The sequence below is a fragment of the Mixophyes fleayi genome, chromosome 2, assembly GCF_038048845.1.
Source record: "Mixophyes fleayi isolate aMixFle1 chromosome 2, aMixFle1.hap1, whole genome shotgun sequence".
Classification (NCBI taxonomy): domain Eukaryota; kingdom Metazoa; phylum Chordata; class Amphibia; order Anura; family Limnodynastidae; genus Mixophyes; species Mixophyes fleayi.
In genome coordinates, this window is record NC_134403.1 from 152,708,012 (window position 1) to 152,733,407 (window position 25,396).

A 25,396-nucleotide genomic window follows, 5' to 3' on the forward strand; every position below is an offset into this window, starting at 1 on the left:
ATTGCAACCAATCAGATTCTAGCTTTAATTTATCTACTACATTCTGAAAAATGAGAGCTAGCATCTGATAGGTTGCTATGGGCAACCTCCACTTTTCCTTTTTAGAAAGTTTGATAAATAGTGATTTTGTGGTGTTCCTGGAAGGCACCATGTAGCCTAGTCATTTTTGTGAAATATGCCATAACACACCACCGATCTTGTAAGTTGTAACTGCTACAAAAGTTACCATGTGAACCAGCACTTAGATCAGTGGTGGACAGCAGTCGGCCTGCCGAGCCTTCACCAGGCTGCTGCTCCCAATCTCACTAATTCTCTGCAAGCAGTGAGTAAGACTGAAAGGAAACAGCTGACTTCCTTGTCATTGTTATTTCCTCTGCACACCGCACTGCAGCAGCACAACCAATAAGAGGAGGAAGAGTTAGTCCATTATAGACCATATCCTCTCCCCTATTTCTCTATGGGATCTAGCTGTGCGGGTAAGTGTTTGGAGGTGTGTAGGTCATGTGGGGAGTGGTAAGAGGCAAGTTAAGAGGATTGAGGGGCATGTTGGGAATTGTAAGTGGCTTGTGAAGGACATGTGAAGAAGTCTGAGTGGCTTGTGAGGAGGACTGAGTGACATGTGGGTTGCTCTGAGTGGCATGTAAGGAGGTCTTATTGGCATATGCAGGGCATGCGAGGAGGACTGAGCAGCACGTAATGGCCATGTGTGGACATCTGAGTGGTATGTGGGGAAGTTTTGAATTACATGTGGGGGCATTATTTGACATGTTAAGATCTGAGTGGATGTGATGGAATTTTGGAGCAGATGGGCATGTGGGTGCATTTTGGGATGAGTGATATGGGAATGCAGAAGTTGTTTTGAAATTAAGGTCAATACGTGGCCATTTTGGAGCTTAAAGTATATCAGGTTGTCCATCGCTGCCTTAGATTCTCCTCACTGCATTGATAAAGTGCTCGTTTACCTGATGTTTGATGTATAGATATTCACTTCATGCTTGAGGAATGTAGTGGTTCATTGTAAATAACTGTTAATAATACAAATGATTTCAGTGTATGTTGCAGTTCAGGTGTATTAGCAGATAAACATTCTCCATGTTGCAACATGATGCTTTGCAGCAAAGTGATGTCTGGCGTCTGAACTTGCAGTGGATTGTTACTCATTTTTACAATGTGTTTGTGAGCGTATATTGAAGTGAGACAACCCAGATGAGACAATGCTTGGAGATAAAACAAGGATTTGTAGTCTAGAAGGATTTGATGTTAAATAATATACATATTTTTTATTATGTTTTAAAATTAATAACTTTTTTTTTCCGTCTGCTGCTGCACAGAGTTCAATAAATCCCACAGGAAACAATATCTAGAATGCTTCCAATCTGCATATCGCATATAATATATTGTGCAATATCAACACTGTAAATTGTAGATTTCACAATATATTGTTCATCTGTTTTCTGCCATAGAAAATAGTACAGACATGGTTACAAGTAAACCTACATGATGTTTTAGCTGTACTTGCCTTCCCTGAGAAACCCCACAGACAGGCCCGCTCCCATTAGGCAAGGTTAGGCAGTTGCCTAGGGCGCCGGGCTCTGGAGGGCGGCACTGAAGCGGGGGACCCAGTAATAATTTAGAAATAAATGCTGGCGGTGCGATCGCCTAGGGCAGATTGGCCGCCCGCCCTCAATTATGCGGTGCTGCTACAGAGCAGCACCGCATTTTAAAATACACCCGGCGCCTGGTTTCTGGCAGCGTCGTGACGTCACGATGCTGCCAGTGTAGAGGAGCCGATAGGAGACAGAAGACAGAAGAAACGAAAGGCGCGCAAGAAGAGAAAGGAAGAAAAGTGAGGAAGTTAAGGTGAGTACAGGAAAGAGGAGTCTGCAGACAGAGGGGAGAGAACGGAGGCTGCAGACAGAGGGGAGAGAGCCAGAACACATATATCGCACCAGGAATATCCTCTGCATACTAGGAGATGGCTATTTGTACCAATATGTCTATCAGATTTTATTTATTGGAACACCACTGTCCTAGAAGAGGTGCTCCCACACATAGTAACAGATATTTACAAACACAGAGAACCAGTATGTGTAAGTTAGGGCACTCTAAGGATATAGGTTTTATAAAACACTTTTAAAGTTTATTGGTATACATTAAAATTAATAATACAGTTTTATTAATGTGTAGAGCAGTGAAATATTAAAAAGAGTATATGATAAACTATAACCAGAAATAGAACAAACTGATAAAACTAGCATGTAGCTGCTAGTACGCGCCGTCCTCCCTTTCTATATATGGTTAATGTATAGTGATAGTGTAGAAAGGTATTACGAATTATTTCTTCTTCCTAAGATAATAATATCATAATAGAGATTGAAATGATATATCTCAGTAAAGCACCTACTATTGGGCCAAACTGTTACTTAGTGAGGAAGGGTGAGCGTGACAGTGATTTGATTTGTACTGTCAATAACGTTATCAGGGTTAACTGTTCACAGTGTCTAATTAGCAAAGGGATTTGTCCTCTCCACTGTCAATAATTGACCTAACTTAGAGGGTACATCTAACCTCTTGAATGATGTGAGACATGGAAAATCCTACTATTATATAAATACTCGGTGACCAGATCTGTGTTAGTTGGTATAATGGTATGCCTTATTAAACAGGTAAATACCAGCTGAGCAGCTTTATATAATGCTAGTCATGCGCATTAGTCTCTCTTTCTCTTATAATTAAAGAGTCCAGGATATATATATGCTGCAATAGTGCTATGTATTGCAGTAGGTGCCTGCACTTGGTTAATAATCCACCCCACTGTCAAGCGCCCTTATATTCTCTAATCTGTGCAGGTAATGGCACACTATGTATAGTTTGGACTCCGAGTTGAGAGCCAGTGTCTCGGGCAGTTGAGTTCTATCTGAGTTCAGGGCGATGGAGCAGCGTGTATATAACTCCACCTCTGATAGTTTCTGATCTTAATAAGCCTGGCCTTAGATCTGTTCTGGATACTCGTGTATAGACACTGCGCTAAATTAGCTCTTAATAGTCACCCTGTAATCGTTATATACCTGTATCTACCTCCTATATGGTTTTATAATCTAAAATTCTGAGAAGAGAAGGACAGCGCGTGAGACGCCGACGCGCGTTTCACTACACTGAGCTTTCTCAAGGCAAACCTGAGTTGCCTTCATGATTGGTCCTTTATAGTATAGAGACCTCCCCTTAGATGACGTAGTGTCGGGCAATCCCTCTGCGTGACGTACGGGACTCCTTTATGTGAAAATACTATCTCTAATAGGGATACATTGTTGTAATGATAGAGAAAGATCTCTATGCATTTGGATCAGTAAATTTTAAACGCTTATTGTTCTCTAGAGGCTTATATATCCCTGGGGTATTGATTTTATATATATTACGTGGAAATCATAAAAGCTAATGTTCCATATGTATTTCGGGCATGCCAGTATTATTAATGTAAATCATCTAATGGTCGTCCCTATTTAAATGGAATATATGACCTACAGACTCCGCTTAATCCAGAAGGGGAGAGAGCGGAGGCTACAGACAGACAGAGGGGAGAGAATGGAGGCTGCAGACAGAGGGGAGAGAGCGAAGGCTGCAGACAGAGGGGAGAGAGCGGAGGCTACAGACAGAGGGGAGAGAGCGGAGGCTACAGACAGAGGGGAGAGAGCAGAGGCTACAGACAGACGGGAGAGAACGGAGGAGGTGAGAGTTATCATTTTTATTTTAGAAATGTCAAGTGTGTTAGGTCCTGGGAAATAAAAAAAAAGTTTTTTTGGGCGGCGGGGGGGGGGGGATGAGGGCGGCGGGGGGTAGTGCGGGCGGCAAGCTTAAGCTTTGCCTAGGGTGCCGAGCAACCTTGCACCGGCCCTGCCCACAGACTATACTGTATGAAATCCTATTAGGGTCTGGCTCACTTACAAATTTTTATAGTTTACCCCATGAACAACTTGAATAGCAAAATTGTAGTAATGCAGTATACTGATGAAAATGCCTTTACATATGGCATAATCTACTGTAGATTATAACAATATTATAACAGGGCCATTTTAACAACATTATGGGCCCCCGGGCAAAGCAGTGCACCGGGGCCCCTAGATATAGATATATAGATGTATACAGATACAGATATAGATATAGATATATAGAGATAGATAGATGTACTTGCTCAGTGACCCTTGTAGGTTTTTTTTTATGCAGGTTTTTTCTTTTGCAGGATTATTTATTCTCATTAAGAGCCGTGCCTATGGGGCCCCCATGCCCGTGGGGCCCCCGGGCAGTTGCCCATCGTGCCCAATGGAAAAGATGGCCCTGTATTATGAGTTCCCAAGGAGATCTGTGACAAGAAAAATCACACCAATTATAAGCTAAGACATTAGACTCCTAACAGTCCCAATGTTGGCGTGACACACCAATTTTCGGGCTGTAAAAGGGGTGGGGGAGCGGGCGTAACAAAAAGTGGGTGGAGTTTTGCCAAAATATTCACATTTGTGGGCAGAGTTTGAGCTGAACGGAGGCGGAGCTTATATTGTCCTGATTTATGATTCTAAGTTTTGGGAGGTATGTATAAGTTACAGTTGTTTATAGATGTATTAGCATAATTTGTGTATAAGATAATTGTCTGCTCCATGCTTTGATTAATTTAGTTTTACAAATCCTTGATTTCCTTGCAAGGCCATTTGCCGGAGTGGTACCCGGAGGGGTAGTTGGGGCAGAGCTAGGGCACATAGGCATGGTACTGATATTTTTAGGAGGCAAAGGTCAGATCTGTTCTTTTTGAGCAGAGCCACATTGTATATAATAACGATATATTACGTATTGTTTCACTCTCAAATAAAGCATCACCTTCTAGGTTATTTTTAGCTGTGAGATATATATATTTTCATTTATTACACTGATAATAAGTCTGTCCATAAAATAATTTAAGAAACATCTAGTAATGTATACACACAGAAATAATGTCTGAAGCTGTTTGCTAAATTATGGGTGAACAGATTGGCCTCCATTATCCCAGCACTGGTTCACTCAGATCTAGAGGCATTCATTTCAAGTCACCAAGCTGCGGATAATACAAGGAAAGCATTAAACCTAATTTGTATGTCCAACAAACAGATAACCCCCACTCTGGTGGTATCTCTAGATGCCGAAAAGGCTTTTGACTCCTAGTTCTTCATAAGATGTACTCTGGGGAAAATGGGCTTTCACGGTTGTTTCTTATGTGGCATTATTGGTCTCTACCATAACACCTCTGCTTCAATACTTGCTAATGCTGCCGCCTCGGTCTCCTGCCTAATTGCGAGTGTTATCAGGCAAGAATGCTCATTGACCCCTCTCCTATTTCCCCTCTTAATGGAACTATTGGCGGGGAATCTTCAATAACCATAACATAGTGGGCATACACACTGGCACCGGCACATGGACGATGTCTTACTGACACTTACGAACCCTCACACCTCCCTGACCTTCCATTGTAAAGAACTTCCGAACTATAAGGAATTATCTAATTTTAAAATAAACACAGATAAATCAGAAATTCTTCCTCTCGACTGACCCCCTACAGTTGCTGCAATCAATAAAGCAACATCACAATTTCAGATGGCAATCAGACAAACTCTAATATCTGTGGGTCTTTCTGCCCAGACAATATAACCAGCTATATGATACAAACTTACCAATCTCCCAACCTTGTTGGACACCCTAAAGAAAAACCTCATTGACTGGGATAAACAATTTCTTGAATAGGGAGAATAACAGCTGTTCAACTGAATATATTACCTAAAATTCTATACCTGGTTAAAACCGCTCCAATCAAAGTCCTTTTCTCCTGCACTGTAAACACTCCAAAGACAAATAGTCAGATTTGTCGGCTCAGGTAGATGACCTAGCGTTCAAGCCTGTACCTTATTTCGACATGGGGAAAATAGCTTATTAACTCCAGTGTGTATGTGTGTATGTGTATGTGTATGTGTATATATATATATATATATATATATATATATATATATATATATATATATATATAATGAAATTGTGAACATTTACACAAAGCAGTGCTGGTAGAGTTACATTTACAAGTACATCCTCTCTCTCGCTAAATCCTGCCGCTTCCAGCTGCGCAACATCGCACGCATTCGACCCTTCCTCTCCCAAGATGCCACTAAAGCTCTTGTCCACTCTCTTATTATCTCCCGCTTGGACTACTGTAACCTCCTCCTTACTGGCCTCCCCCACTCTCATCTCGAACCCCTTCGCTCCGTACTCAATGCTGCCGCTCGGCTCATTTTCCTTTCTCGCCACTCCTCTTCTGTCTCCCCCCTCTACCAATCCCTCCACTGGCTCCCCATCCCCTACAGAATCATGTTCAAGCTCCTCACACTTACTTTCAAGGCCATCTCCAACCTAATCTCCATTCACGCTCCATCCCGCCCTCTGCGTTCGGCTAACGACCGCCGCCTCTCTTCCCCCCTGGTTACCTCCTCCCATGCTCGCATCCAAGACTTCTCCCGCGCTGCCCCCCTCCACTGGAACCAGCTCCCCTGCTCCATCAGAACTTCCCCCAACTTGTCCAGCTTCAAACGGGCCTTAAAAACCCACCTCGTCCTTAAAGCCCTCCAGTCCCCCACCTAATTGACCTCCTCCCAGTCTCCCCCTACCCCCCTCCCACTCCTGCCCTCCCTCCTGTCCCCCTCTTACCTCCCTCCTTTTCATTCTCCTTTCTCCCCCTCTCCGTCTCTGCCTCCGTTCTCCTCATTCCCTCATCCTACCATTGCGTCTCTGTCCGTCCTACCCTCCCCTTAGATTGTACGCTCCTTCGAGCAGGGCCTCCTCTCCTTCTGTTCTCCACCACCTTAACTCTGCTCTCCAGCTCCTTGTCTCCTCCGTGAGGTCCTCCTGCCCTTCTACCCCTCTCTCTACCCCGCTGGGGGCTCTCACCTCTCATCTAGCTGATCATTGAGTTTCTTAGTTACTGTGCTTTTTGTTAACTGTACCCTGCTGTCTCACCCTGTATCGTGTTTATGTCTGTCCCTGTACGGCGCTACGGATACCTAGTGGCGCCCTATAAATAAAAATTAATAATAATAATAATAATAATAATAATAACAAACTGAGCCATGTACCTGAGTGGGAATGTTAAAATAGCCCTTCTGTTTCTATCAAATTTTCTCCTGACTTGTTACACCTAGCAGTGACTGTCATATTTTATTTTATAAATGTTCTGCTTCCATTTGCTCCAATAAACCTTGTACATTTTGCTGGAATCCAGGGTCAAGTGAGGATTAAAAATAAATAAAAATAAAAGTAAAACTAAGCACACAATATACAGTAGTCTGCTACATGACCATTGCAGCCCAGAAATAGGGATTATACATAAATCACTTTGTGACAAATACATTGCTGAATTTGAACCATGAAACATATGTTTTGCATTAAATAAAATTACAAAGAAAAACCAAAGAGTCAGCATAACACCCTTCCCCTATAAAGCAGATAGGTGTATAATAATGTGTTTGTATACAAATAATTACATTCTATACAGCTGGACCAAGGCAGTTTTGATTGATTGATTTATCATTTGTGAGATTGCTTTAGTTGTTTAGAGATGTTAACTTAGGTCCTAGGACCAAAGTTTCAAACGTCACTATTCAGGATCTTATTGTTTCTGAGATTCCCCAAAAAATAAACAATATACCTATATATACATACATACATCCGTGCAGGGTCGAGCTGTGCTTGGGGGCATCTGCTATTAGTAAAGTGCTGTGGAATATGCCCGGACTATATAAATAAATAAATGGCCATACCTGGTGGCTGAGAGGAGAGAGGCAGAGGAAGGAAGGGGCATGAGGGGTTTTCCTGGGAGTAGCTAGATGCTCTCTGTTCAGGAAGAGGGGTATGGCAGTTTGGGGTGTGTTGCCATCCCACCCACCGAGCCCAATCAGAATGGCCTTGTAGAATGTTTGTGTCATGACTATTTATTTATATAGCGCCATTAATTCCGCAGCGTTGCACAGAGAACTCATTCACATTAGTCCCCCATTGGAGCTTACAATCTAAATCCCCTAACATACACACACAGAGACTGAGAAAGATTAAGGGCAATTTAATAACAGCCCAAAAAAACACGGGGAGAACATATAAACTCCACACAGATAAGACCATGGTCGGGAATCGAACTCATGACCCCAGTGCTGTGAGGCAGAAGTGCTAATCACTAAGAAAGCGTGCTGCCCATATATAGAGTATGGAGGTAGGGGATGGGAGGTACATTTTATCATGAACAGTGATTGGGTGTGGGTCTCCATTATACAGCTACTAGAGATCTGGGGTCTGACTTTCACAATTAACAGATATGGGGGGGGAAGGAGAGAACATTATAAAGCCACCCTAGGTCTGGAGTCTTTATAGTAAAGCTGTCACGGGCACTAGGAGTCTTTACCCAGGGATCACCAGGTGGTAGGCTTACCAGAGCAGTATAGGTGGTAATATGGTACTCTGGTAGCAGGGTGATCACGGAACAGGAAATAGCAGATGATGAGATGCTCAGGAAAGTCTATGACTAGCAGCACTGGCAATATGGAAGAAGTAATACACGAGGAACTGTATGGACAAAGGACACGTGAAGGTAGTCAGTGGTCTGCGGTAGCAAGTTGTACCACTGCTATAGTGAGGAGGAATGTCCAACAGAAACGAGGAGGTGATGAGAGTCAGCGGTCTGCGGATAGCAAGTTGTACCGCTGTCTGAGTGAAGGAATGGAATCCAAGTGGAGGTATCCGGGGAGTCAGTGGTCTGCGTTAGCAAGTTGTACCACTGCTATGTGAGAGGATACTGGAACAGGTGAAACTGTAAACAGGAGTCAGTGGTCTGCTATTAGCAAGTTGTACCACTGAATATATATGTGAGGAGGTGCACGGGGAGAGACTGCAACACAATATATACACGGGCACCTTGACTTTGATCCACAGTAATATGCACAATATAAATGTATAAATGACTGAACAACACTGCCAATATAGAAAGTCTCTTGAAGTAATCCAGCATGAGATAACACAGTCAATGATGGCAATAGCGTCAGCAGATAGTACACTCCAGAGGAGAACCAACACAGTCAATGATGGCAATAGACTCAGCGGATAGTACACTCCAGAGGAGAACCAACACAGTCCAGCAAGGTATGCAATACACAGCACAGTCAATGGGAAGTATGCATACCGTGGTTCAGGAGAAGGCAGTCAGACAGGAGTGCAGAGATACCTGAAGGGCAGGAGGCCGGCAGGATCCAAAGTCCCTGGATGGGTGAAGCGGTGGTCTAGCAGGTGCAGCGCACAGGTAGGTAGACCAGCAGAGAACACAGGAAGGCGTGGAGAGCGGATCAGCAGTAGATGGATGAGTAGCGCTGAGAAGTAACAGCAGCGGGTCTCTGCGGGAACACGGAGGTAGCCAATAGCAACCAGCAGGTGCAGTAACGATGGGACACCGGAGCAGAGTTGAACTGGAACAGTTGGTCACGGAGAGTAGCGGGTAGCAATAGTGGCAGCAGACTCAAGGAAACACGGGAGAGTTGACAAGGGCTGAAGACTGAAGCGCACAGAGGCAGCGGATAGGAATCAGCTAAACAGTCACGATGAAACACAGACGGGTTGCAGGTTGAAGACTGTAGTGCACGGAGGCAGCGGATAGGAATCAGCTAGCAGTCACGATGATGAAACACAGACGAGTTGCAGGTTGAAGACTGTAGTGCACGGAGGCAGCGGATAGGAATCAGCCAAGCAGTCACGATGATGAAACACAGACGAGTTGCAGGTTGAAGCCTGTAGTGCACGGAGGCAGCGGATAGGAATCAGCTAGCAGTCACGATGATGAAACACAGACGAGTTGCAGGTTGAAGACTGTAGTGCACGGAGGCAGCGGATAGGAATCAGCTGGCAGTCACAATCATGAACAGGTGAGTGGATGTGAATGAAAAGACTGTAGTGCACGGAGGCAGCGGATAGGCATCAGCTAACAGTCCCAATGATACATGGTAGAATTGAAGTGATTAGAAGACTGTAGTGCACGGAGGCAGCGGATAGGAATCAGCTCACAGTCACGATGAAACAGTAGATGGTAGAAGTGGTATGGGAACCACAGTAGTAGAAGTGGTTTGGAAACCACAGAGGTAGAAGTGGTTTGGAAACCACAGGAATCAGCTGGGCTGAATAAACGAGGAAACACAGGAACACCTTCAGAGACTCATGGGGAATGAGACTCCAAGATCAGGCAACGTGTTGTTGACCTCAGGTGCTTAATATAGGGAGGTTGCCTGATCTGCCAATTTAGTTAAAGGAACATACACTGGAGGTATGGAAAGGGCTGCGCATGCGCAGTCCCTCAGGATGGAGGACGGCCACGGTTCCTAAATGTCCGGGAAGAAGCACTCACAGTCCGGTGAGTGACAGTACCCCCCCTTTTAAAGGTGGGCACAGAACGCCTGGAACCGGGCTTGTCCGGATTTTTGGAATAAAACTTCTTCAGAAGGGCAGGAGCATTAAGATCTTCAGCTTTGATCCATGAACGCTCTTCAGGACCAAAGCCCTTCCAATGAACGAGGAAACGGAGTACTCCTCGCGAAATTTTTGCGTCTAATACCTCAGTGATCTCGAAATCCTCCTCCTGATGAACTTGAACTGGCTGCGGTGCTGAGGGAGGAATCGAGAAACGGTTGATGATGAGAGGTTTGAGCAAGGACACATGGAAGGCATTGGAGATCCGAAGATTCTTAGGAAGAAGAAGTTTAACACATACTGGATTGATAACTTGAATGATCCTATATGGACCAATAAAACGAGGGGCGAATTTCATAGATGGAACCTTCAAACGAATATTTTTGATAGATAACCAGACACGATCTCCAATTTTTAGTGGTGGAATAGCCCGCCTCTTCTTATCTGCGAAAGACTTATATTTGTTAGATGTCTTCTTTAAACAGGTTTTGACCTGAGACCAGATATTTTTGAAGGTCTGACAAACAGTCTCCACAGCAGGAACTTGGGTGGGCGGGAGGGCAGGAAATTCCGGAAAAGACGGATGGTGACCGTAGACCACAAAGAATGGAGTTTTGGATGATGACTCATGGTACATGTTGTTATGGGCGAATTCAGCCCAAGGGAGCAATTCTACCCAGTTGTCTTGGTTGGCTGAAGAGAACATCCTAATAAAGGTCTCAAGATCTTGATTGACTCGTTCCGTTTGTCCGTTAGATTGCGGATGGTAAGAAGATGAGAGTGCTAATCGTATGCCCAAGGTTTTACAAAGGGCCCGCCAGAATCTGGAAACGAATTGTACTCCTCTATCCGACACAATCTCAGACGGACATCCATGGATGCGGAAGATTTCTTTAATGAAATGTTCAGCCAGAGTAGACGAGGAAGGTAAACCGGACAGAGGGACGAAATGGGCCATCTTCGAAAATCTGTCTACCACTACCCAAATAGTATTGTGATTCTTACTTGGTGGCAAATCAGTAACGAAATCCATACTAATATGGGTCCAAGGCTTGGACGGAATGGGTAGTGGTCGCAGCAACCCTGCTGGAGTTCTGCGGGAGGATTTGAACTGAGAACATAAATCACAGGAAGCAACAAACTCTTTGACGTCTCTCCTCATTGAAGGCCACCAGTAACTACGAGAGAGAATCTCAAAGGTCTTGTGTTCACCGGCGTGTCCAGAAAAACGAGAGGCATGGAACCACGAAAGGATTTTCCTCCTCAGAGTAGGAGGCACAAGGGTCTTCCCAAATGGTAGCATTTTGGTGGATGAAGCAGCCAGAGAAATACATTTGGGGTCTAGAATAGCATGGTTGGGAACCTCTTCTACATCAGAGGACGTCACAAAAGCTCGAGATAGAGCGTCAGCTTTCTTGTTCTTAGCGGCTGGTTTGAAGGTTATAATTAATTCAAAACGGGAAAAGAAAAGAGACCATCTTGCTTGACGAGGGTTCAAGCATTGAGCAGATTGCAAATATGACAAGTTCTTATGATCCGTGAAGATCGTCACCGGATGGCGAGCTCCTTCCAACAAGTATCTCCATTCCTCTAATGCAGCTTTGATGGCCAGCAACTCCTTGTCCCCGATAGTATAATTTTTCTCTGCGGGCAGAAGACCCCGAGAGTAGAAGGCACAAGGATGTAATTTTTGTTGCTCCGAGCGTTGGGAGAGAATAGCTCCTAAGCCCACATTAGAGGCATCTACTTCTAGGAAGAAGGGGAGTGTCACATCAGGCTGTCGCAGAATGGGAGCAGACGAGAAGGACTCTTTGAGGATTTGAAAGGCTTGGAGAGCCTCAGATGACCATTGCTTAGTATTAGCCCCTTTCCGAGTTAGGGCCACAATGGGAGATGCAATGGATGAAAAGTCTTGAATGAAGCGTCTATAGTAATTGGCAAAACCTAAAAAACGCTGGATGGCACGAAGAGTAGTTGGCTGAGGCCAATGTAGTACAGCATTTACTTTGTCTGGATCCATCTTCAGGCCAACTCCGGAAACTATATACCCCAAGAATGGAATCTGGGGTAACTCGAATGAACATTTCTCCAATTTACAGAACAACGAGTTTTTCCGTAGTCTGGAGAGGACCTCTGCCACATGTTGGTGATGAGAAGGCAGGTCCTGTGAGAAGATCAATATGTCGTCCAGGTAGACAACGACACACACATATAATAAGTCCCGAAAGATCTCATTGATGAAACCCTGGAAAACCGCGGGGGCATTACACAGCCCGAAGGGCATTACTAAATATTCGTAATGCCCATCTCTGGTGTTAAACGCGGTCTTCCATTCGTCACCGGAACGGATTCTAATTAAATTGTAGGCACCACGAAGATCCAACTTAGTAAATATCCGAGCTCCCTTGATGCGATCAAATAGCTCAGTGATCAGCGGAATGGGATACCGATTCTTGATAGTAATGGCGTTGAGTCCACGAAAATCTATACAAGGGCGTAATGATCCATCCTTCTTTTTGACGAAGAAGAACCCAGCTCCAGCGGGAGAGGTGGAAGGTCGAATGAACCCACGCTGGAGATTCTCCTGTATGTACTCAGATGTGGCTTGAGTTTCAGGTAACGAGAGGGGATAGACCCGACCCCTGGGAGGAGTCTTGCCAGGTAGAAGGTCGATCGGACAATCCCAAGAACGATGAGGAGGAAGACGTTCAGACTGAGCTTTATCAAACACATCGGCATATGAAGCATACTGAGGAGGGAGTCCCGGGGAGGAAGATGAGATGGAAGATTGCTGTACTTTAAGAGGAATAACTTGAGAGAGGCAACGATGGTGACATTCAGACCCCCAAGACGTAACTTGAGGGGTGCGCCAGTCAATCTGGGGAGAGTGACACTGAAGCCATGGAAGGCCTAAGACAATCGGACTTGTCGTAACTGGAAGAATTAAAAACGAAATTTCTTCATGGTGTAGTACACCAATCTGAAGGGTTACTGGAGACGTACTCTGGGTGATGAGACCATTGATGAGGCGTGATCCATCTATAGCCGTCACAGTAATGGGTGTTTTTAAAGTGATCACTGGTAGGGACCATTGATTCACTAGTGATTTAGAAATGAAATTTCCTGCTGCTCCGGAATCAATCAATGCCTGTGACTCAAAGGATTTGGTAGCAAAGGAAATCGTAACATCGAAAGCGCAGACTTTAGATTTCATAGACAATGGAGAGGACTCCAGGGACCCTAACTTCACCTCTCCAGAACTAGTTAGGGCCTGGCATTTCCCGATCTCTTAGGGCAAGAGCTGAGCATATGCGTGGAATCAGCACAATAGATACAGAGTCTATTCTTTACTCTTCGTTTCCTCTCCTCTGAAGATAATTTGGAACGTCCTATCTCCATGGGAATCGCAGAGGATGGAGCTGGACGAAATTGAGGGTTAGAACGAAGAGGTGCTTTGACAGCCGTAGTTTTCTCAGACTCTCTTTCACGAAATCTCATATCTACACGATGGCAAAGAGAGATCAAATCTTCTAGTGACGAAGGAAGTTCTTGGGTAGTCAGTGCATCCTTAATTTTATCGGAGAGCCCCTGCCAGAAGGCGGCAACTAATGCTTCAGAGTTCCACTGAAGTTCAGAGGCTAAGATCCTAAATTGAATGACATACTGTCCTACTGTATGGGAGCCTTGTCGCAAACGAAGAATGCTGGAAGCAGCGGAGGTCACACGACCTGGTTCATCGAACACACTTCGGAACGTGGAAATGAATTTGGCACTATCTTGTAGAATTGGATCGTTTCTCTCCCACAGAGGGGAGGCCCAAGCCAGGGCTTGTCCAGAAAACAATGAGATAAGATAGGCCACTCTGGAACGATGGGTAGAAAAATTTTGAGGTTGAAGTTCAAAATGGACTGAACATTGGTTAAGGAAACCTCTACAAGTTTTGGGGTCCCCGTCATATTTTGACGGAGTAGGCAGGTGAAGCGTAGGAACTGTAGACACCTGGGATGGCACTGGGGAAACGGAGGAAAGCACAGGAGCTTCAGCATTAGCTGTAACAGTCTGTCCAGATGTTCCTTGGGAGGTTAAAGATTGGTAACATTGAAGTAACAGCTGTTGGCGAGCATCCTGTTGCTCCACACGGCTGACCAGATGCTGCAGCATCTCTTTAGCGGTAGGTTCCGTATCTGGGTCTGTCATGGCCTGATCTTACTGTCACGGGCACTAGGAGTCTTTACCCAGGGATCACCAGGTGGTAGGCTTACCAGAGCAGTATAGGTGGTAATATGGTACTCTGGTAGCAGGGTGATCACGGAACAGGAAATAGCAGATGATGAGATGCTCAGGAAAGTCTATGACTAGCAGCACTGGCAATATGGAAGAAGTAATACACGAGGAACTGTATGGACAAAGGACACGTGAAGGTAGTCAGTGGTCTGCGGTAGCAAGTTGTACCACTGCTATAGTGAGGAGGAATGTCCAACAGAAACGAGGAGGTGATGAGAGTCAGCGGTCTGCGGATAGCAAGTTGTACCGCTGTCTGAGTGAAGGAATGGAATCCAAGTGGAGGTATCCGGGGAGTCAGTGGTCTGCGTTAGCAAGTTGTACCACTGCTATGTGAGAGGATACTGGAACAGGTGAAACTGTAAACAGGAGTCAGTGGTCTGCTATTAGCAAGTTGTACCACTGAATATATATGTGAGGAGGTGCACGGGGAGAGACTGCAACACAATATATACACGGGCACCTTGACTTTGATCCACAGTAATATGCACAATATAAATGTATAAATGACTGAACAACACTGCCAATATAGAAAGTCTCTTGAAGTAATCCAGCATGAGATAACACAGTCAATGATGGCAATAGCGTCAGCAGATAGTACACTCCAGAGGAGAACCAACACAGTCAATGATGGCAATAGACTCAGCGGATAGTACACTCCAGAGGAGAACCAACACAGTCCAGCAAGGTATGCAATACACAGCACAGTCAATGGGAAGTATGCATACCGTGGTTCAGGAGAAGGCAGTCAGACAGGAGTGCAGAGATACCTGAAGGGCAGGAGGCCGGCAGGATCCTAAGTCCCTGGATGGGTGAAGCGGTGGTCTAGCAGGTGCAGCGCACAGGTAGGTAGACCAGCAGAGAACACAGGAAGGCGTGGAGAGCGGATCAGCAGTAGATGGATGAGTAGCGCTGAGAAGTAACAGCAGCGGGTCTCTGCGGGAACACGGAGGTAGCCAATAGCAACCAGCAGGTGCAGTAACGATGGGACACCGGAGCAGAGTTGAACTGGAACAGTTGGTCACGGAGAGTAGCGGGTAGCAATAGTGGCAGCAGACTCAAGGATACACGGGAGAGTTGACAAGGGCTGAAGACTGAAGCGCACAGAGGCAGCGGATAGGAATCAGCTAAACAGTCACGATGAAACACAGACGGGTTGCAGGTTGAAGACTGTAGTGCACGGAGGCAGCGGATAGGAATCAGCTAGCAGTCACGATGATGAAACACAGACGAGTTGCAGGTTGAAGACTGTAGTGCACGGAGGCAGCGGATAGGAATCAGCCAAGCAGTCACGATGATGAAACACAGACGAGTTGCAGGTTGAAGCCTGTAGTGCACGGAGGCAGCGGATAGGAATCAGCTAGCAGTCACGATGATGAAACACAGACGAGTTGCAGGTTGAAGACTGTAGTGCACGGAGGCAGCGGATAGGAATCAGCTGGCAGTCACAATCATGAACAGGTGAGTGGATGTGAATGAAAAGACTGTAGTGCACGGAGGCAGCGGATAGGCATCAGCTAACAGTCCCAATGATACATGGTAGAATTGAAGTGATTAGAAGACTGTAGTGCACGGAGGCAGCGGATAGGAATCAGCTCACAGTCACGATGAAACAGTAGATGGTAGAAGTGGTATGGGAACCACAGTAGTAGAAGTGGTTTGGAAACCACAGAGGTAGAAGTGGTTTGGAAACCACAGGAATCAGCTGGGCTGAATAAACGAGGAAACACAGGAACACCTTCAGAGACTCATGGGGAATGAGACTCCAAGATCAGGCAACGTGTTGTTGACCTCAGGTGCTTAATATAGGGAGGTTGCCTGATCTGCCAATTTAGTTAAAGGAACATACACTGGAGGTATGGAAAGGGCTGCGCATGCGCAGTCCCTCAGGATGGAGGACGGCCACGGTTCCTAAATGTCCGGGAAGAAGCACTCACAGTCCGGTGAGTGACAAAAGCTGCCCTAGGTCTGGAGTCTATATATTCTCTCTGTACTCTGTACTGCCTGTTGTGTGTAAGATTCTTCTAGCCCAGCTTAGTATGAAGTAAAGGATGTACAACTACAAAACTCAAAAGGAGAAGAAAAAAAACCTTCAAGCTTTTTGGTGAAAATATCGAAAGCCTACCTTGGTCTTTTCTTTTTTGCTAATATCACAGAAATCACAATTTCATCAAAGTTTTTCTGTGCTATGCTTTAATAAAAATTGATACAAGTGAGTACATGATCATAATGTGTTATCCAAAAAACTTGAATAAACCTTAGCACACTATATTTCCTTTTCTCCTGCTTTTGACACCCGTCACCAGCCGCATATTTTCCTGATATCAATGGGTAGGGACAAATTAATAAGTAGGGGAGTACTTGCCTTTAAAAGCTGTGTGCAGGTAACACTCAACCCAGTTAAAAAGTATAGCAATGATGATGGTAAAATTAAGACTAATTTAATTTTATATTTAGCGTAGGACTGGCCAGAAGGGGAAGACTTTGGCAAGAGTTGGTCAACTTAACATACAGTGTATTGAAAGATTGAAAGATGTGAAATTAGCTTTCCATGTTTCTAATACAGAGTACAGCTTGAAGTATCTATAATAGCATTAATAATGTCTTTGGTGAATGCAGAGAATCAATGCCTTTTTGTTTACACAAATAAATATGTAGCAAGGATTCCCCTAACTTTGGTGGCAGCACTGAGAATTTTTGCAATCACCTTTTTGATTGAATTAGCCAGTAAATAAAACTGTTATAGCTAAAGTCCCTGACCTAATGGCTTGTATCCCTGGTATCATCAGTATATTCATAGGCCTGGGGTTCCAGCAGTAAGGCTAGTGAACACACGGGCACTGTAAATGCTCTTGTATTTTATCCATACTTGCCAACTTATGGCAAGTATGATCCGGGAGGCTTCCGGGGAAGGTGGGCGTGCAGGGGGCATGGCTCCGAAAATTGCTTCATTTTGGCCCTGCCCATGACGTAATGACGCAACACACATCATTTTACAGCGGGGACAGGGCCAAACGCCACGATTCCCGGTGAATTCCTAGTGAAGTGGGCAGATCAGGGAGATTGCCACACTCTTCCGGGAGAGTTTGCAAGTATGATTTTATCACCAGGAAGAGGCCACAGACTGCCTATCCACTGCCATTCAGAAAATGCCAGTAACACCATATGTCAATTATGACATGATGGTAATTAGCGTTGCACGTGCAATTGGAGGGTAGTTAAAGAATATTTTCACTTGCTTTTAATACAAGTAAGCAATGCTAGCAGCATTCAAAAACCATCTGCATGGCAAATGTCCTGACCAAAAGTGAATATGGAGTTACATTTCCATACCTGTATACATGAATTTACTAGTGTTAAAAAACATTAATAGAAGCATGATTTTATACATCTTACTAGCTGGCAGATAGCAGGCAGTGTGATCGCAGAGGTCTAGTGAAACTAGCACTGATATACTTAATGAATGCTTCTGGCAAGCTGGGAAGTGACATTACTGGCGAATGAGCCTAAGTTTTCTTTACTGATTGAATTCAGCCAAAAAGCCAAGTCAATTTCAGCAATTGTCTGTTTTATTGCAACATAACATAAATATCTTTCTATGAAGACTCCAAAGAGACTCCATGGTGACATTTATTAAAGTACGTATAAGTGTGACTGGTTTTTGTATCTTGTCTTCTTCAAGCATTCAGAAACAATCAAACCTTGTTTATGTTACTATTGTAAGCATGGCCCACAATTTCTAACATGCTTTTATATCATCTATTGATATACATCTTCACTGTTTTATACCTTTTTGCAGCGTTTTTTAAGATCTTGAGTCATTGATCACAGTTTTACAATACTGTAAATGATTTACTTGGATGCAGTAAGCCTTATTTGCGAAATGCAAAAGGGCCAAGACACAGTGAAAAAAGCTTCTTTGGTAGTGCCATGCACTTCAGCTTAGGAAAGTTTGCATAGATTTCCTCCAAAGCGCATAGATTTATAGAGCAAGAGAGCAGCCATTGCAGAGGAGCAAAAATTTAAGCCAGCGGACTGGAGGAGTTGGGTGGAGTTCTTTTCAAAGCATGGAGTAGGTACAACAAAATTCCTTGTTTTGCTGAGGTTTGCAAAAATTATATTTAATTTTGTGGAGCAAGATTATTGTCCTGAAATAAAAATGAGGAGATGGGATTTTTTAGGTGTGTTATTTACTGTCTAGAGGCCCTTTCTATTCTGCAAAAGGACTTGAGTTTTGCACCGACTCAGAGCTGGCGGAGATCAGATCTTGTCCTATATGGGATGCATGTTGCGCCTTTCACTTACACATAAGTGGAGAAGTACATTTCTAGGCGCACTGTGAGAAAAAGCTTCAATCACACATAAGTGTCACAGTATCACACATTGCACCAGCTAACCTGCATTTTGGTCACTGTTCTTACCTGTTTCCCTTGGTTCTCACTCCGTGCATTCATTTGCTGGTCTGAACTGAGCAAGCGCACTCCTGGTCTTTTCATAAGTTCCTGCATTATCTTGATTGGATAATTGTCTGTCAGCTCTGCCTATTCAAAGCACCTGCTTCTCTACCAAGTTGCCAGATCTTCAAGTCTCCTTACCTGTTAGGACGCTGTTCTCTCTGGCTCCTGTCTGCACATCGGTATCCTGTGTTACCTGTTCCACGATCAAGACCTGTGGTATTATTGCAAGAACCTCATGCCTCATAATCAGTCCTGTTCTCAGCTATTCACTTTCTAAAGACCTCTATGTTTCGGTTCACTGCTGTTCACCTGAACCTCTGCATTTATCTTCCATCAGTCCTGCTCCAGTCCACGGTTCCATCTCACCCTGCTCTAACCCCTCTTAGAAGACAGTGGACCTGTGCCTAGTGAGCAGCTAAGTTCATATTCCCTTGTGGAGATCCCTGGTGCATACCTCTCTAGCGTTAGACTCTGCACATCTCTGGGGGTAAATCTATCTAGAATGGTGCTTCGAGGTCTATTCCAAACTCAGGCTTTGTGCCAAACATGCAATAAAGGCAGTTCTGATGTCCCTTCACTCTCATGAGTCATTTCAGCCATAAATGAGGCTAAACAGAGCAGTATTGTAGCAGAAAACCTGAAAAGTTGTATGTAACGAAAAGGGTGGCCCTAAAGTGGTAGGAATTTGAAATTTTGATGTGAAGTTTACACTTTTGCACAATGCACCTCTTCAGAATGTTCTATTCTCTACACATTTAGGCGTGTGTCATGATTGTGGAGGCACATCCTGACAGTGGGCAATAGTTTTGCACCTTGAATGTTTGTAGTGCAAACCATCCGGTTGCACCAGTACAAAACCAAAACACTCTGCCCTGCACATCCTGGGCCTGATTCATTAAGGCATGCAAAATGAATGTATCGTGGGTTTTCTAAAAATGCACATAAATCGGCATACACACGTCTGTATTCAACAAGGAGCAGATGTAAAGATATGTATGTTGATGAATATGGGTCTAGGTGCACACTGCAGACAATACACTGCAGAATGCGTCCAATACATATGTGCAAAATAAAGTACCAAAAGCGCGCACAGAAAAAAATTATTCCATTAATGTCACCTGTTAATAGTTTAGTCATCCATGACAGACCATTTAAAAAAATGATTTTTTTAAAGAAAAATTTCCCCATAAAATACATTTATTAGGATGTTATGAATGTCTACTATACATAAAAAACATTTTCCCAGTTGCTCCTGATTGCAAACACATGTTTTAGCATGCCAACGTGACCATCATCACTAGTAATGGGCACTTTTAAGCAAAATACATTTCCTTAATGAATCGGGCCCCCAGTGTGTGCTGTAAAAAGGATTTACTGCATGTCTTTGTTTTGGCAATCAAACATCTATGTATCAGAAAGCCTTGGTATGTACTGATACCTAGGGCAGTAATAACAAGCGGCCCTCCGAGCCTCAATCTATTTCCTGTTTTGTTTGTTTATAACTTGTAACACTTGCTTAAAATACCTGCTGATATGTTATTACATATAGGTGTTCAGTTCTTGATTAAATGTATTGTTAATTTATTACTAAGATTAAGGGTAATGTGCAGACCTTTTGAAGGTTAGAGGGTCGCCCCTTGTGGCACTTGCAGTGTGTTGGGTTGTCCACCACTGACCTAGGGCACGCCTCAGTGTGAATGCACATTTGTACACTCACATTTTTATCTCTATCTATGCACACACAAAAATCAAAATGTGTCACAGGGATGGATTTCATAAGCATAAAACCCTGTTATGCACTCTGCCAAAAAAGCAAATCCACCAATTAAACATTTTTGGCAAAAGGCACAGGGATGAATTGATAGTTGGCACACAACATACATTAAATTTAACACATGCAGGGCAGATTAATTATAAAATAAATTTTAAATGATGTCCAAAATTAATCTTAATAGAACCAAATTTTCATGAATAGAGCCATTCTCGTCATTTGCAATTTTCCAAGGGAGCGGTGATAAAATATTATTATGGAGACATAGAAGGCCTGATTCATCAAGGAATGTAAATGCTGGTAAGTGACATATTTGGCGTAAAATCGCTCTGTGCATGTCCAGAACTGGACTATACGCCAGTGAGCGCAAACACATCCAATTAAACTTCGAGCACAAAGGGCACTTACGACAGGCTGAGATTTCATGGGTGGAACAGGGAGGGGAATGAGCGTATGTACATAGTCAATGTACACTAATTGTGTGCCACGCTCGAGGGCATGCAGCAGTGCCCAATTCAAGCTTCGGGCATCTCAAAGGTACATGTTTTCTAGGGTAGGTTTGAGTGCCAATTGATAGTGATGACAAATATGTATGCATGTTATAACATACCATCCTGATAAATATATTTTATGGGGGTGGGGGGGGAGTGGATCAAACAACACCTTAAAAAAAATGTTTTACCGTTGATGACTATATTAGCAGAGGTGACAATAATTGAATACTTTTTTTTTCTGTGTTTTCTTTTGGGACTTCATATTCCATATATGTACTGGACGTATCCTGCAGTATAGTGTGTCTGTCAAAACAGAGTGCACCTAGACCCGCATTCACCAAGAGACGTTTTTTCAGATCCACTTCTAGACCTGCGTATGCTCAAATTAAGTGCGTTTTAAAACGCAATTTATATTCGATTTTCATGCCTTAATGAATTAGGCCCAGAATGTGAAATATCTCATCAATTGTCACTGCATCGGTTAAATCATAAAGAAACGTTCATTTGTGCAATGTATACAGATGCTTGGTCCTGTTCCAGACTTTATTCTATTGCTATATATGGATGGCTAGTAATCCAAGTTTGTCTTATGTTAGAATTACTGCCAAGACAATCAATAGTACCAATTGTTCAGGTGTTTTTTTCAGTAGACTGTGTTCTAATACTTTTAAAAAAGGTTAATGTAAATAAGGGTAAGTTTTTTTCTTTACAATGGACAAAGATTCACATGAAGTATTTATGCGTTGCCACTTAACAGAGCATATTCTTCCAGCCAGCACGGAGAGTAATGTAATCTTTGGAAAGCCTTTTAGATGAGCAATTTTTACAAAAAAAACGTAGCAGGAAGCACTTTTGCCAATAGTACAGATGATCAGACAAACTAGTACACTATTGAAATAAAAACTGCATTCGCTATTCTGGTTACACATTTAATAAGTACACTGTTTAAGCTGCGTTTAAAATTCAGTTTAAACTAATTTAATACTATCACGCTTTTTCAGAAGCAATTTTGTTTAAGAACAAACGCAGCTGATAAACTGCTTTCGTGACAAGATTAATTGTTTAATTTTAGATACATTAACTCAGAAGTGGACTTTTGCTTATATTTAGTTTAAAGTTGAAGGCTGCTTCGTGCAACGTTTTTCCTGAAGAATGCTAGTTCTTTTACAGCTCTGGAAAACTGTGGGGAGAGGAGAAGGAATTTGAGCGGGAAGACCAAGAGATTCGCAGTTTGTGATTGGTCCTCCCACTTACACACAACCTCTTCCGCCCTTTAACAACACTGATTTGTAATACAGAGCTGGCTGAGCCCTGGGAAAAAAGGCTACATGGAGCAGCCCCTTGGGTTCAAGGCAGGAGGAGGGGAGCACCATAGGAAAATATTTTCCAAGGTTTAGGTACAACTTTAAATGTATTATATATTTCTATTCAAGTTGAAAGGAACATTAGACTGAATAGTTACCTATTAACAGAAGGGTTTTTCATCGCAAGCATTTTATCCTTTTACATGATATTTTAACCAATGTGGTCAAAGGTCATATTACCTCAGAAAGCAAACTATCTGTTAGCTTCCAAGCAAAGAAGTAACAATTGTAGGTGCGTGGGGAGCAGCTGCTATGGAGCCCACAGCTGATGAGACCGTTCATCCTTGTCAAAGTCCCATGTGTATGTGAGTTTTGCAATATTGGAGGGAACATAGTGGCCTTTGTCAATTTTTGCTACTTTTGAAAGCTTGCAAACCTTTTAAAACATGGAAATGTGCAGCCCTTTTACCCACTTGCATCAAATACATGCATTTACTAGCATTTTTAACATCGGTAAAAGTGTATAAACAGGTATGGAGCACATTGGTTCCAATGATCCCATACTAACGACCATTGGAACCTACGTTAGTTAGTGTTACCTCTAGGTTTTTTTTGATGCTGCATGTTTCATTCACTTGCATGCACCAAAAATTAATGCATTTATCACAAAACCACTGGGACGGGCTGCAGGATGGCTCAGTGGTTAGCACTTCTGCCTCACAGAAATCTGCTGGGGTTATAAGTTCAATTCCTGACCAGGGCCTTATCTGTGTGGAGTGGATCCTTTCAGGCCATAGCCAGGGAATTCAGAGTACCAATAGTGCCAGACAGCAAGCCCAACGACAGTGCTAACATTCTAAGGGGCATATCCAATTCTTGGCGTTATAGCCAAAAATCTCACGGCGCGCGCGCTATTAACGTTATTACAGTAGTTTTCTCGCTGGATTTCAGGGAGCTGCGAGCTGAAATCCAGCTTACTATTACTGTAGTAACGGTAATAGTTTTAACGCTGTGGGGATTCTAAACAATTGAATATGCCCCTTAGGCTTAGAAATCAACACAGTTCAGCAGCTATTTTGTTTACTGGGCAGAAGGTGGAGTAATTGAACTAAAGTGCCTCAATACTCTCTGCTTGCAATGTTGCAACTGTTACAGTCTCTGTTAGATCACTTGGCATTTGCAGGTAGGATCATGCCTGTGGAGCGAGTTTTCTGCAGGTGCATCATTGCTGCGTAGAATGGGGTGGTTAAGCCACATCATTTCATAAGGCTTATAAAGGAAATCAAAGAAGAGATGAGAGTATTGTAATTATTATGATTATTTACTTATATTGCGCCAATCATATTATGCATCGCTGTACAGATAAGTAATAATTCACATCAATCCAAGCCCCATTGGAGCTTACATTCTAAATTCCCTATTACCATCACAATACTGGGTCACCCACAGGCGGTTTACCCTGGACAAATAGCAGAGTGCATACCCAGAATTACTGCAGCAAAGGCTTCCGCGCCAGATAAGCACTTACTGCAACATAGTTTCACGCCCAAGCAAATATCTGTATAAAGAAATACTAGTATTTCTTAACTAAAAAACACCAACAGGGATATAGCCCTTTAAACAATAGATAACATGGTAATACTAAAGCAAATAGCCGTCTCATAGTGGCTAAACCTGGGGTAACTGCTCTGGGCTTGCTCCTGGGCTGTGGAATCTTCTTTGCTGATACTACCAGCAAGGCATCAGTCCTAATTCACTCTAACCCTGATTTCAGCAGGCACACAGTTACAAAAGATTTGCCTGGGATGTCCAGATGAAGGAAGAGGACTTGCAGATCCTTGTAGTCGTTCAGCAGTATCCTGATCTTCAGTCAGTCCAGTGGGAGAACCTCTACTGTTACCATACCCACAGACTATTTTTCCTGGGCAACTGACAGTGTGCATACCTGGAGTTACTACTGAACAGGCTCCAGCACCAGATCAGCACTTACTGGACTACCCTAAGCCTATCACATTCCCTCAGTACTGTGGAACATACGTTTCACATCCAGGGATCCCGTCCCATGGAATGGGTTATTGTACCATTATTTTATGTTTGTCATTGGGACAGAAGATAAAGTGGCCAATTGGATAGCATATGTGTGTGTTGGTTATTGAGCATGATTGTTGTGGTACATGGTTCCCTGGTATGCCTCTCCTTTAAGGATATGACTCATGTTAATAAATACAAGTCTGTGGCCATATTCTGTCCACCGCTTGGTGTTGTGTCATTTATTATGAATGCTACAGTGCAGTGAATCAGCTGGACAGAGGTACAGATAGCTTCCTTGTCTAAGATCATGACCATCCTTCTGGTAGAGGCTGCTCTTACTTACCTGCACAATCAGTAGTGCAATCTTTGTAAAGTTGTATTGCAGAGGGAGTGTTGATTATGTCCAGCATAGAACATTAAGGCGTTATGGCTTGGTTTGGAGTAAATCCAATTATTTGTGCCTTCACCATGTCGTGAAGCATGCATGGAAAATACTGCCGACTTCTGTGTGCAGCACACAAATACTGGGCAGCGTTATTTTTACACAACAATTTA

At 43.5% G+C, this 25,396-nt stretch overlaps 1 protein-coding gene across 2 annotated transcripts in view; it reads right to left on the reverse strand.

Annotated features, from left to right (window-relative positions):
• EDAR (ectodysplasin A receptor) overlaps nucleotides 1-25,396 on the reverse strand; it is a 117,945-nt gene that overhangs the window by 84,155 nt on the left and 8,394 nt on the right. The window contains exon 1 of one of the 2 annotated variants that reach the window (XM_075200272.1): nucleotides 5,694-5,749. The exons of the other annotated variant lie outside the window; for it this stretch is intronic. The gene's annotated coding sequence lies outside the window, so the exon portion shown is untranslated. Of the gene's footprint in view, nucleotides 1-5,693; nucleotides 5,750-25,396 lie in introns of those variants that run through there. 2 annotated transcript variants of the gene reach the window in all.